The sequence below is a fragment of the Eucalyptus grandis genome, chromosome 1, assembly GCF_016545825.1.
Source record: "Eucalyptus grandis isolate ANBG69807.140 chromosome 1, ASM1654582v1, whole genome shotgun sequence".
Classification (NCBI taxonomy): domain Eukaryota; kingdom Viridiplantae; phylum Streptophyta; class Magnoliopsida; order Myrtales; family Myrtaceae; genus Eucalyptus; species Eucalyptus grandis.
Genome location: NC_052612.1, coordinates 3,691,455 through 3,705,144, shown reverse-complemented (window position 1 = coordinate 3,705,144; position 13,690 = coordinate 3,691,455). Strand labels below are relative to the sequence as shown.

The 13,690-nt window shown below is 39.2% G+C and overlaps 1 pseudogene; it reads left to right on the top strand.

Annotated features, from left to right (window-relative positions):
• Positions 1 to 4,007: 4,007 nt before the first annotated feature.
• The window catches only part of LOC104428073, a 104,901-nt pseudogene continuing 95,218 nt past the window's right edge, over positions 4,008 to 13,690 (top strand).

Below are 13,690 nucleotides of genomic sequence, written 5' to 3'. Positions count from 1 at the left end.
TTGAAGGTGTTTGATAATTATCTAAAATTTTTATTCTTAGGATAGAAATGCATTTGATGGGACTCTTAATTTTTTTATACTTTTATTATATTTTTCTTATTTTTCTCTTTTCTCTTTTATCTTTTATCTTTTATCTTTTTCCTTCTTTGTGGCCGGCGATTAACATTGCAAGCCTCGGCCTCGATAGATTTGGGTGAGGCTAAGCCTTGCCGGTGGCCAAGCAAGGCTGGCCTTGCTAGATCTAGAGAGGACAGCCTCGCCCATCCACCGACAAGAGACCCTCACCCATCTGCCGGCGAGACCGAACTTGCACCGCTTGGGCAATGTCAAGCCTCACCGGTGTCCGAGCTGGGAGGACGAAGAAGAGAGAAGGAGAAAATAAGAAAATAAAAAGAAAAAAAAAATAAGTTGAGCTTGATTTTGAAATTGTTCTCGGAATAAGAAGCAGCTTGTTTTTTACTTTTTGATTTTGTTCTAAATCTATTCTCGGGAACCAAAATAAAAAATGATTTTTGTTCCCGAGAACAAAAAAATTACCGAACCGATTTCTATTTTTTTTTTTGTTTTTTTTGTTTTGGGAAACAAAATAATATAATCAAGCACTGTTTGAAATATTACCAAATAGGGTCTAAAGTAGTCATTGCCTTCATAGTGAGGTTTATTTTTGTTACACTCCCCAGAAGAAAAGGACCCAGTCTGAGATCGACATAAGCATCACTTTACAAAATTGAACAACAAATGATACATTGATTTCTAGCAAAAATGATGCAACAAACTTTAATTAGCTACTTTAACGAGTGAATCATTTTTAAATATTCAATACAGATATGCAACCTCTTTTACGACTTGATTTCATATATTTCTAGCATTAATAAAAGAAGAGATGCTACCAGAATTTAGTCCTTGAACTCTTAATCAATGTTCATTGATCCTTAAATATAATTTTGGTCAAATTGATATTTGTGCTCTGTGATTTGAATCAAATTCGTTTTTTATATGATTCTTTAAACAAGGAATTAATCCTTTATAATATTTTATGACTAATCTGATTAAACTATACTAGTCCATTCTTTAGCAAACAATAGGGCTTTGTCAAATAGCATGGATTGCCGGTTTTTGGGCTCAATATACTATGACGAACGCATGCAAACCGTGCGTATGCATTTGTATTGATTATATAGCATTGTATAAGACTTCACCTCTAATGGTGAGCATAGTTCTAAGATTATACCAAGTGAGAAACACTGAGATCCAATATGATTCCATTGTATCTTGACCAAATGTGTATCTATTTAGCCAATTTGTTGGGTATTACATGATTTTGTTAGCTCTCAATTTGAATGTTTATTTGACATTCTACAAAACTATCGAAATCTTCGACTATGTTGATCTATATTAAATTAATGTAAAATCATTAGACATATCAAAGAGAGCAATCTCTATATAGCCATTTAATTCGTTAAGTTTTATATACTCGAAAGAGATGAGGATAGACAACTAGCACAGTTACCTCCTTTGAACGTAACTCATAGATAAACATAAATTTGGCCAATTATGTTCTCAATTTTAAGTTGGTTTAAGAGTATTTTATTTTCATGATATGGAGGGATAACCTACTAATGAAACCTAAATTTTCTCTCGTAGAACCTTATTGAATTTTCCAAAAATTAGGGATCGGATTCACCGATAACGGCACAATTTGACCCTTAGACACAAACAATGATTTTACATAATTTTGCACTCATTTTTCTTGCTACATTTCTTCTGCATTTTGAAACTAGATATATTGTAGTTTGTTAATACCTAAATTTCCGTTCCCATAAGCTATTCATGAATTTTAATAAAAATCAGGGATCGAATTTTCACCCCTAGAAAAACAGCGACTTTACATTATCTTGCATCCATGTTTCGGCTCTATTTCTTCTGTACTTAGAACCTACTAGAGGCATTGTAGATTATGGATATCTCAGTTTCCCCTTCCATAGAACTCTCGTGCATTCTATAAGAATTAGGGATCGAGTTTGCCTTTCTCTCGTGACCGTAGTTGAAGGCAGAGGTACGGAAGCTTGTGTCGCGTCCCGAACCCCGAGCACGCGCACATCCCACTGTGGTCGATCTGCTATGCGACGTTCCCAGGCACTCGTCGCCAACCCATTCATTTTAAATGCACATGCGGAAGCGAATTACTAATCCGTGGCCTCAACAAACTTGGGATAGAAAAGCAGATAACAATTTCCAAATCAAAATACACATTCATAAACACCTCAAGCTTATACAAAAGGTCTATCCCATAAAAGACTACTAAGCCACTTATGCTCCTGACCCTTCTGCTTCAAGGTCCTAGCTCTTCACACTAGGGATCTGAAAATGGTTATTCAATAGCCAATGAGATATAAATCTCAGCGAGTTCCACCCCTAAGCCCCCGGTTAGAATACCAACTCAACCCGGGGTATCTATCCAGAACTACCCCACCACAAGCAACAACCAACAGTCGATTCGCATACAACCTTACTTGGTATGCCATACCTTGCACGTTATATCTCAGCACAATACACGCAATGCACATGGCCATTAGACGATGCAATTCATCAATCACATACGAGTCACGTCACAAGCGATCTCACCTAGCCATTGCCACACCTTGCACGTTATCGATTCATGCGTGCGTGCCATAAATAATGAACTCAACTCATGCATGACTGGAACCAACGATGACATGATTCTCACGCGTTCTTGCACAACAGTGCGCCACTCGTTGCACATCAATCCATCACACGCGTTCCGATTATAAGATAAAACCATTATGACACGTCCCATACCATGCCACACAATTTTATCTTATAATAAGGTGCAACAATATCAATCAATCATATGTTCCAATTGTTAATCACAAGTAGAGCCCATTGTAAAGGGTCTCCCATATAGGGGCAAGTCCAGCCTATTGTAAAGGGCCTCCCATATGCAAGTATAGCCCATTGTAAAGGCCTCCCATATAGGGGCAACTATAGCCCATTGTAAAGGGCCTCTCATATAGAGGCAAGTCTAGCTCAAAAGCTCAGGATGGTTTCCTCTTAACCACACATGACAATTCAAATTCGGCTTGGGATACCTTGCATTTCACTTAATGCCACTCATCAAAATAGTAATCCTGACCTCTTTCCTTCACTTTAAAATCATTCAAGAAAATTGTCACATGTGTGGTTACTTGTCAAATTCAAACCATAAAAACAGAAACCATCATTTTTCAAACCCCACTATTTGATAAAATAATCCAAATTCATTTTCGGTGTCAAAACCCGACGCCCGGGGTTTTCTGAATAAATACCAATTTTCCATTCACCACACAATTGCACAAATCATCACTCAATTCATGCAGATGCCCATGCATTTATACATCCAATCACTTGATAAGATTAAACCCCAAATGAATCTTGGGTGAACAGTGTTTTTGTGAACAGTAACTCGTGAATAGTGTTTCATGAACAATACCTCGTGAACAGTAAATCGTGAATAGTGGCGAGTGAATAGTAAATTTCCAAAATTTAATAAATGATAAATTAAACTCGGAAATTATTAAAAGCATTAATTAAAGTAACCATCAATTAATTAAAGCAAATCATACTTAATTAACCACATAAACCACATTAAGCAAATAAAGTAAGATTAAGCTAAACTAATCTAATCCATCCATCTAACCACCTATCTTAGGGCTAATACAACTTAATTAAATCACCTAAACTAGAATTAAATCCAACTAAACTAACCCTAAGCAAGTTTAGGCTCTAATCAAAGGATTATGAGCTAAACTCACCCGGTAAGCAGGCCGGAGACATCGACGCGGCAGCGATGATAGAGGCGACACTCTAGGACCTCTACCACGATGATTAAAGGCGGTCCCAAGCTCAACACATCAACCATAGCTCGGACTCCCTTTGAAATTCTGGAAAAACAGCCCTGCCAAAGGAGAAATTGAGTTGAACGGCTTGGCTGGAGCTCCGACAAGGGGATGACTGGCAACCAGCGGCACCTGGGGGTCAAGGAGAGTGGCTGGTAGCTAGGCTGGGTGAAAGCTCAGTCGAAATGGGAGAAAACGGGCCAAAATCGCGAACTAGGCAGAATCGGGCGGTACCACGGCTAGTTCCTTCTCGCCGTATTTCGGGACGACCGGCAGCTCCGTTTGGGGTACGACCAAGTTCGTTGGAACGGTCTGCCTCTCTTGGTCACGGTGGTGGGTAAAGTGTAGCCTGATTCTCACAGGAAGACCACTTTTAACTCGAATATTTGACAAAAGGTCACTGGAGCAGAACTATTCCATGCGGTCGGTTTGCTGGCGGCTTCTAGCCGAATCGGGACTCAGGAGAATCGTTTCGGTGGTGAATGTACAAGTCCTCCTACACATTCTGGATCTCTTGAAAACAATGGTGGGTGACACGAAGGTTGATTCATTCGGAAAGCCAATAATCAACTCGGATCTTTGGAGGAAGGTCTATAGGAGCAAAACTGGAGGAAGGAGAACGAGGAGAGAGAGAGCTCCGTCAAGGTAGAGTCGAGTGAGGGGAGAGAGAGAGAGTGAAGTGAGAGATGTCAATGCCTCATCAAAGCCATTTAAGGCTTGTTTCAAGTCCCCATGCATGACATCATCATCTTCTCTCTCCTCCTTTGCCCTTATCCACTTGCTTTTGGTGGCAAAATAGTCATTTCACCTTGCACCAATTTACCAATCTAACATTGGGCTAAAATTGGTGGATGGGCCTAGGAATTGGGCTTGGCCATGAATAGAAGTGGGCTTAGAAATTGTTTGGGCTTGATTGGGCCCAAAGTTGGACCATGGGCTTTTGAAAGATGAATAGTTGGTTTGGGCCCAATAGGCTCATTTGCTTTCCTTAGGCCCATTTGGTGGCTGTCCCAACTTGGACCTAAGGCCTACCCTGGCTTGGCCCGGCCCATGTCCTCATGGGCTTACTTTTTCAGTTCGAAAATCCCTTTTCCAATTGCTCGGCTTCATTGGCTCTATCGACTATTGAAGCAGCTTCATCTAATGTTTGTCCGGACATTTCCGATAATTCAAAGTTCAATCTTTAGTTCTTATGCCATGTCAATTTCGCCCAATGTCATTTCGGGTACAACTCAGATTGACAGGTAGCTTTGAGGATTCATGCGTGATCAACTCGTGTCAAATCACGTTCAAGACATCTCGACGCATGGACGTCCTTAACTACATGAAATTATGGATAATAGATTCTTATTTCAAAGTACACGATTATTGAGGATCGACATAGGGCCGTTTGCGAGTTCGATAACAGTAAATGGAATCACCCGTCATTCCATTATGTTCTGTCCGTGAATCGACTTCTAGTCGTCCTTAGAATCGGCCTACCTATCCACAAGATCATCCTCACGCAAGTCTCATGGTCAAGTCATTTTCCCAAGTCAAGTTCTTTAGTCGTACGAGTTTTGTCCTCATTATCCTTTCCCCTCAGGGTCAGTATTTCAGGAGTGATCAATTCCAAGTGAGATTAACCAACAATGTATTGACGAAATTCACATCCATTCATTCCTCAGAGGATTTGAATTTCAGGATGTCACAGCTTGCCTGGCTCTCATGGGCGGCACAAGCTCATTACCTCGGTCTATTGGTCCATTAGCTCGGCTATGGCGTTTGAGTTTATATAATTCCATCCTTGACGTCAAGTGTGTGCCTTGGTTGAAGTAGGCCTTGTATCAAAACTGGTCCAAACACCTCCCCCTTCCTCATAGCAATGACACTTTTTTTTAGCATTTTGTTTGGTTGTTCTCTAATTTTTTGCGTTTGCTTCGTTCTAAGGGCTTCTCGGTTCGGACTTGGGCTTGCTGAACCGTGGATAGTATGGCATGTTTATGGCTCTTGAGCGTTGTTTGATGTGTTTCGGGTTGGTCTTTGTCAGCCCCAGAGGCCTGCAGATATGTCGGGATGTTTCTGTGTTTGTTCGATGCCATCTAGCGGGTGAATGGACGGCTAAACTTGCTGTCTATACAGCCTAAGGGGCTGGACACGAGCTTAAAGCTTCTATTTGGCCTCGGTAAGGGCCTCGACCTATCTCGGGATTTCCCCTTCACATGATTGCATCGTCTATATGCCATAACCACATATTTGCATCATATTGTAGTTCAATTTCTAGCCTTGTATCTAGTTTATTATATCTTAACATGCACTTAGTATAGCTAGAGCTTAAATCATGTTTATCATGGATAAAAATGAAAAAGAAAAATAAATAAATCAATAAATGATAAAAAAAAAAATGGGATAGGCATTTGATAAGAAATGGCGTTTTTAGGCTTAGTTTGATTTATGCTTGGTAGAATTTCATTTTGTTTAATGTGGCAACGTTATCATCTAGTTTACATTCCTTAAACTAGGTTGATTGCATATTTTATTTTATATATTGCTTCCTAGAGTTCTATTTGGGGCTGAATAGCAAGGCATTGTTATAACTTTGCCCGATACGGCTCAAGTTCTACTTATCGTAATGTCTGTGATTATATTGTCATGATTTCCCGATCGCCTTGTTTAATTTGTCATATGAGCTCTCCTTGCATGATAACTTAGATTTACGTGTTTTAGAAAAATATAAAAATGAAGAAAAGGATCACATGAAACGTTTTCCCCATTAAAAGAGAGAAGGTACTAATCTTGGGCGTTACCCAATATCTAGTATAATCAAGGACCTGTATCTGATCTCTGATTTGCAAAAGTAAAACAAACTCTTGCATTTTGCTCAGCTTCTAAATGGCTTATAATAAGTTAGTGGCAGCTCCTCAAGAAGAACAAAATGTCATAATTAACTTGAGAAAAGCAAATTGAGATCAGGAGCTCGCTAGGCAGAAGTGCCACCTCACAAAAGGGTTATTCGTGCCCACTTGGCAATCTGTCAAGCTCCTTCAAGTTCACCTCCAGAGGGTTGCAAAACCTACTTTTTCTTCAAAAGCACACGCATATGACTTGTTAGATTGTATCTTGTTCGTCTAAAATATCAAATTTCTTATTAGATATGATATCACTAAACATTTCACTAAACAACAAATTGAAGTTTGTATTTTGAAACTCAAGTAACTATAGATGGATGTGCAAGTAGAATCGAGAAAGGAATAATTCAACGATAAAACATGAACTTAACGCAAAGCAATAAGCATCATTCGCACATAAGATACTTTTCTTTTGCCATTATGAGATACTTGTAAATAAGTAATAAGTACTACACTTTAACAGAAAATTTTCAATTCAATTAAATAATAAATCTACATTTAAAGAGGGGACAATGTGAGAAAAGAAAAAGAACAATAATATATTGCCCTGCATGGACAAAAGGCAAGAGAGTGATGAAAGAGAAGAAAAGAATATTTTGCCCTTTATACGGACAAAGCTTATTGAGTTCATGCGATCTTAATAGAAAAATTTTGTATTTCTATAAATTTTAATTTTATGACAGTTAATCTTGTCTAATAAAAAAAGAGAAAGTAAGGGAACCACTTCGCGTCAAAGCAATCAATAATCCAAAAATAGAAAGAAGGATAAAGAGAGATTCCTCTTTTGTGGAAAACTTGTCACCATTTAAGAGTGAGCATGGTCTAGGTGAGCAGTTCTCTTCCTAGAACCGGGAACCATCCACTAAGGACTAGTTGCGAAAAATTGGAATCGGGAACTGCCCGTTATTTATATGGATCTACCCAAGAACCAAACTGTCAGTCCGGTTCCTAGGTGGATATATGGAAACAGTCTCATCGAGCTTCATGTGTTAGCACTATAATATGCAGCAAATAATTATACAACAGAATCACCTTATCAAAGACGCCCAATTAGAGCTAATGAACCAACAATATTAGTATGTTAAGAAGTGTGTAAGCAAGAGAGCACACTCACCAAATTTGTTATGAGTGGGCAAAAGCAAGCAATTATCTCTTGAAAAATCGAATCAAACCGAAATTTCGTACATTTTCGATTCGGTTCAATATTTGGTTCAGATGACCGAAAAGTAATTATTCTTTTTTTCAATTTGGTTCGATTAGTGAGTCGAACCGAAATTCTCAACAAAACTTAAACGCCCAACTTAAAATCATTTATCTTTCTCATCCTTTATTCAGTTTGGCTCTAATAAGCAAAGCAAAAATAAGAAAACCAAAAAACTGAATCGAACCGGATTTTTGATTTGGTTCAATTTGGATTCGAATGGAGTTGGTTTCGCACCTTTCTAGTTTAGACCCATGGGCACCCGTTGGTGATCTTTTAAGTGAAGAAAATCAAAGAATGGACAGTGATAATGACGATGAGGAAACAGAGATTCCTGTCCAATTTAATTTTTTGTTAGAATGTTAAAAAAGAGTTCACTTTGATCGCTATTCTCCTTTCTTATCTTTTTATTTTAATTTCATTATTCAACCTTTTATTTTCTTCTCTCAACAAATGACTTTCTTAACGGTGTTGTCATATATTGTACAAGCTGGTTTGTTTAAGCGAAGGAGAAATAAAATTCATCGATTTTGTTTTTACTATAAGTTATATGATTTATAAAAAATATTTCTTAAATTAATAATTTTTACTTGTTTTGTCAAATCGTCGTCTCTGTACATTGTATTGGTAGTCCACCGTGTCTCGCATCGCCCCGATTCCTCACCGCGACGGACGACGGAGCATCCGCTTTGACGGCAAGCGCGATTCCGGTGGCTTCCGCCGCCGCTCCGCCCATCGACGCCGGATCGTCGATTCGGAAGCCGATCAGCTGGTGGCCCGGTACGTACTTCTCTCGCCCGTTACCAACGCCTCGTGGGAAGCGAGATCCGAGATATTCGAGGAGGTCGGCGATGCCGGGGCGACGTAGAGCGCTGCTTCGCCGGAGAGCGAATTGGCTCCGAGGAGTCCGTCCAGGAGCAGGACGAGCGTTTTCTACAAGTTTTCGTGTGATTATGTTGCTCGGAGATCAGTATGGGAATCCTTGGGATGAGATCAGGATGGGGGAGCTGGTGGAAGATGTCGATGCTCTCGCTGGGACTATATAAGGTAAATTAAACCGAGCTTTGAACAACTATCGGATGGTGATGCTTTTGTTTCTGGTTCTGAACGTGGTGCCATTTGTTTTCTGCGATGTTTCTCCGGCTTAAATTTATCGGTTTGAATGATGGTTCAGTGGTTGAAATGTGGTTTTAACAGAATTTCGAGCGTTTTTGTCCCTGCATATTGCTTGTATCAACGCAATGCATGCTGCGTCATTGTAAGAAAGAGAGTTCCCATGGGCTTTCTCCGCAAGAGATGAATTGTATATGATGTCATCGACAATGCTAGAGTTAGGTAATACAGTTTGTGGTGCTTCGGTAAATTCCTGATATAAAACTGAAAGGTGCTGGAGCTTAGTCAGTGGGTAATCAGTTCTAGTATTCTGCTATTCGTAGTTTGAATGGCAAGTCATCGTTTGAATAATCTAGAATTGGTCTTCTGGTAATTAGGGAATACATTGTAACAACATGCTGCTGCTTTCGTGTAAGAAGTACTTTGTCTCTATCATTCCTATATGTGCATATCTAAATTCTCATTAATCTTTTTCCATATCAAGTTCTGCAACCAGAATGCCAAAATTCTCCAGTCATTAGTCATAGTTCAAATAGTGTGGGAATTCATCATTAGAATTGTGCGTAACAGAACATCCCCATCGTGTTCAGCCTTTTGCTTTTGGACCAGCATTGCTCCATTGACAATGGCAACACAAGGCCTCTGTTATTAGTCACTGCTTCGGTAGACAGAGTGTTCTCAAGAGGCCAATCCATATGGACACTGAATTGCAAATAGCTTGAGCTGTTACATGGGTTGGGCACTCATCAATGGCGATCCAACTGGATGTAACTCAGTCCACGGAAGGTATCATATGAAACAGTACTTCCAATCGATGACAGTATGCTACTTCCTCCCCTCAAGTTGATGATTGCTTTATTGGCTTATGGGACGAGAATATACATTTCCATCTGCTGCCACTAAGCAGTTGCAGGAGCAAGGAGCCACATTACTCCTGATCCTGAAGGATGGTGTCATTTTGATGGCTGTGCCTTAAATGTGTTTATTCTTTTTGCAAACCTTATTTACTCTTGCATGTTTTCTTTACTCTACTCATAAAAACTATGGAGAAGTTTGCGAATTTGCTAGCCATTTACCATTCTCCTATTACCAAAAAATAATAAAAAAATCAAACCCATCCTAACAACAGAAAAGCCTGCTAATCAACATCCTCTCCAAGAAATATTGGTAGTTTGTCAAGGTTTTCGACGTGTTGTTCAAGCACAATTCTCAGATGTAAAATCTTCAAGAAGTTATCCTTTCTGTGATAGAGTCTCATTACTGATCCATTATGCTGTTTACCTTAAACTGGTAATTTTCTGCAGATATCCGGCATTCCTCAGATTCAGTTGCACTTACTGCCAATTTCACATTTGTGGCTCGTGATTCTAAAACTGGGAAATCAGCTCCAATTAAACCCATCTTGCCAGAGATAAAGAGAGAAAAGTTACTTTGGCAAGATGCAGAAAAGAGGAGTAAAATGATGAAAAAGAAGAGAGAAGAACGTAACGGAGATACTAAGGTGGAGATACTAAGGTGGAGGACTTGTCCAGGCTCCTAGCTTTACTTGCCAAAGGTCATGTCTTCTGTAATATGCCTGCTCTGACAGACACAGATAGCATTCTGATAAGGGACACTTGTTTTGAGAACTCATTAGTATGCCAGCCACAGGAAAGGAATATTCACTGGAGGATATTTGGAGGATTTTAATGCAAAGGGCTTTTGAAATGGCCTTTTCAACCAGATATGCCTTTGCTGGTGTGGCATCCTGGTTCTTTGAAATTGACCATGTTGATTTCTTGAGACCTGTAAGTACTCATCCGGCACATGATGTATTTCTATGTCTAGGTGCTGCTGTTGCATTACTTAGCTGCTGGGTGTGGATCTGTGGCAATGATTACATGATGTGTCTGCTGTTACAGTCTTCTATAAGCACGGATGGTTGTACTTGAGCCTCACTCTTGCAGTTTGATGTATATGTGTGACATTATGGATCTGTTAAGTGGAAGATCATAATCTGAAGAATATTAATTTTTGGGATGTAGGTGGATGCTGGCAATTTTCTCTGCCTCAAATGCTGTGTCCTGTAAACGAAGCTTGACAATCCAGCTGAACTAATAAATTGACGTTGAACTTGTGGCCCATGTGATGCTTACCTGAGCTCAGGTCAAGCGAGGTACCATTGGCCCATGCATGTTACATTTTCCTTTGGCAAATTTTGATATCATCCTGCTACTCTGATCAGAAGTCAAAGGATGCTGTGGTTAGGGGATTATTCTCTTTTACTCCCCCTTTCTTTTGGGCCCAAGCTATCTACCGTCCCTTAACATAATGATCATGCATAAGAAAATTTGAATAGAAAACAAGAATGAACTGGTTACCTAGTTGGGGGATACTGAAGTCTGTCTTTAATCCTATCTAAATGGTGAACTGAACCTTTGTGAAGTTACCATATCTTTGGTCAGACTTGGTTTCATATCACCATGTCTTAGATACTCCTAATAAATTTATTGTTATTTCATCTATCATCCTAACAGGGGTCAAATGAATTCTACTTTACATTAACCATACGTCCTGAGGCCTTGAATGATGGACTGAGGATTCGGAAGTCCCATCCATGGAAAAAGAGGCTTGGCATGTCCTTGAACGAGTGGATGCTGAGAGTTGTCAGAATTCATCCTGGATACACTTCTCCAGTGACTGAAGTGAACGGTAGTGCTTATTCGCAGGTTGAATGATAATTAGTGGGCGACTGAAGTTGATTTTTGAAAAGCAGGACAACATTGCCAAGCAAAAGAGGAACTCAGGGATGTCAGTCTAGTTTGGAACTTGAGGGATGTATAACCCACCAAACATGTGTCAGCATTGCGAAGTCCAATTATTTACCACTTCTGAGAAAGTCTCACTGCGCGATGAGATAAACCAAAGAATAGAAGATGCCAAGAAAAACGATGTTGAGAATAAGAGCTCCTGCCAAGTAAAGTCTCAAAAGGACATGGGACTAAACATGTCACTGGTTCAAATTGATGGATAGTGATAGGAAAGTTGTGAACTTCAACATCTGGTAATAAAGTGGTACTATGTTCAGCGTTGATATATGAGTGTTTTTTGCTTTGTGACAGAGTTGTTTGCTTTGTCCTATTGCTAGGTCAAGGGACTACATGCTTGCCATTGCATCGAGAATTAACAGAGCTCTTATGATAAGGCTTCTTTACAGTGGAATTCTTTGGAAATTTGCTTGCAGAACATGCTTGGAAGCAATTGGTAAGTCGGAATCCTTCACAAGATAATCCATCAACATTTCAGATTTAGACTGGTCGATAATCTGGGGTCAGAACTTGGGAGTTTATTGGTACCGGATCTAGTTGCATTTATTAGCAATTTATTTGAGACAATTCTCTGTTGAACTGCTTATTCTTACCAAATTTCTATACTTGAATGATTGAAAATGGAAAAGGTTAGAACAGAGCATTCTTGCGAGCATTTGCAAGAATTTTTGTTGAAACCCGGCTCACCGAGCCTTCATTTTCATTTCTCCCTAATAAGTTTCCAATAATCTACTATGTCCAATCTGAACATTCAGTTAACTTTAATAATCAGATCCAACTCAAACTATGATGTTGGTTCTATACCAATGAGACCTTACGCAAGGCCATGAAAAGACCTAGAAAGAGTTCTGGTGAGCAAGCCTCAAGATTGTCAGTATTTCGTGCAGTTGGTGACCTTGCTGATTCTGTTAGGACAGTTAATATTATGTAGTTCCATAAACAACTAGCAAAGCACATGCAATTGGCATTCATGAGAACATATACATCTGTAATAAGGAGAGGCTTAACACAGACTTCATGAACTTTTCACTGTAGCCCCCATAGTTTTATGTGAAGCCCTATTAAAAGTCGCGTGTTACAAGTTAAATAAAAGTACGAAATTAAATTGTTGCCCTGGGGCCGTAGGTGAGTTTAGAACAAACATGTATAGCTGGTGTTGTTGATACCATCGTGACTATGTCTGAACCCACAAGAATAAAGTGGTTCGGGGAATTAGTATGTTACAAATGCATTTTGTCTTGCTAATCGAAACTTAGTGAATAGCAAAAACTCACCAACTTGTTGTGTTTCTGGGAAAAACCCTATTAGCTATTCTTTAGGTTACGAGTCAAATTATTGAGCTTTAAGGGGAAAAAAGAAAAAGAAAAAAAAAAGCTCTAAAACATTTCTTGGCTAAAACCAGTTACAGATGTCTGGATTAATACAGCATAGAATCTTGTTCTTGCCCTGTTCTAACTGGTTACCATATTTCAGGTTCTGTCTTGAAGGAAACAACTATTTAGCTAGAGTTAAAACCATATCTCAAGCTCTTGCTGCAAGTCAAATGGGAGAGACGTGCCTTAGGGCATTAGCTTCAACCAACAATATGGGTGAATATGAACTGGTCGGATTTATGCTTTTGCATAAGCAACTCTTCCATTTTTTTCTATATTTGTAAGAATATGATCTTCCATTTATTTCTTCTGTTTATTTGGATCTCATAATCGTTCTCTTTGATGGTAGTTGAAGAGACATGCTCACAAAAGACTTAAAAAAAGACTTTTTGGACAATTATCCTAATAGGGA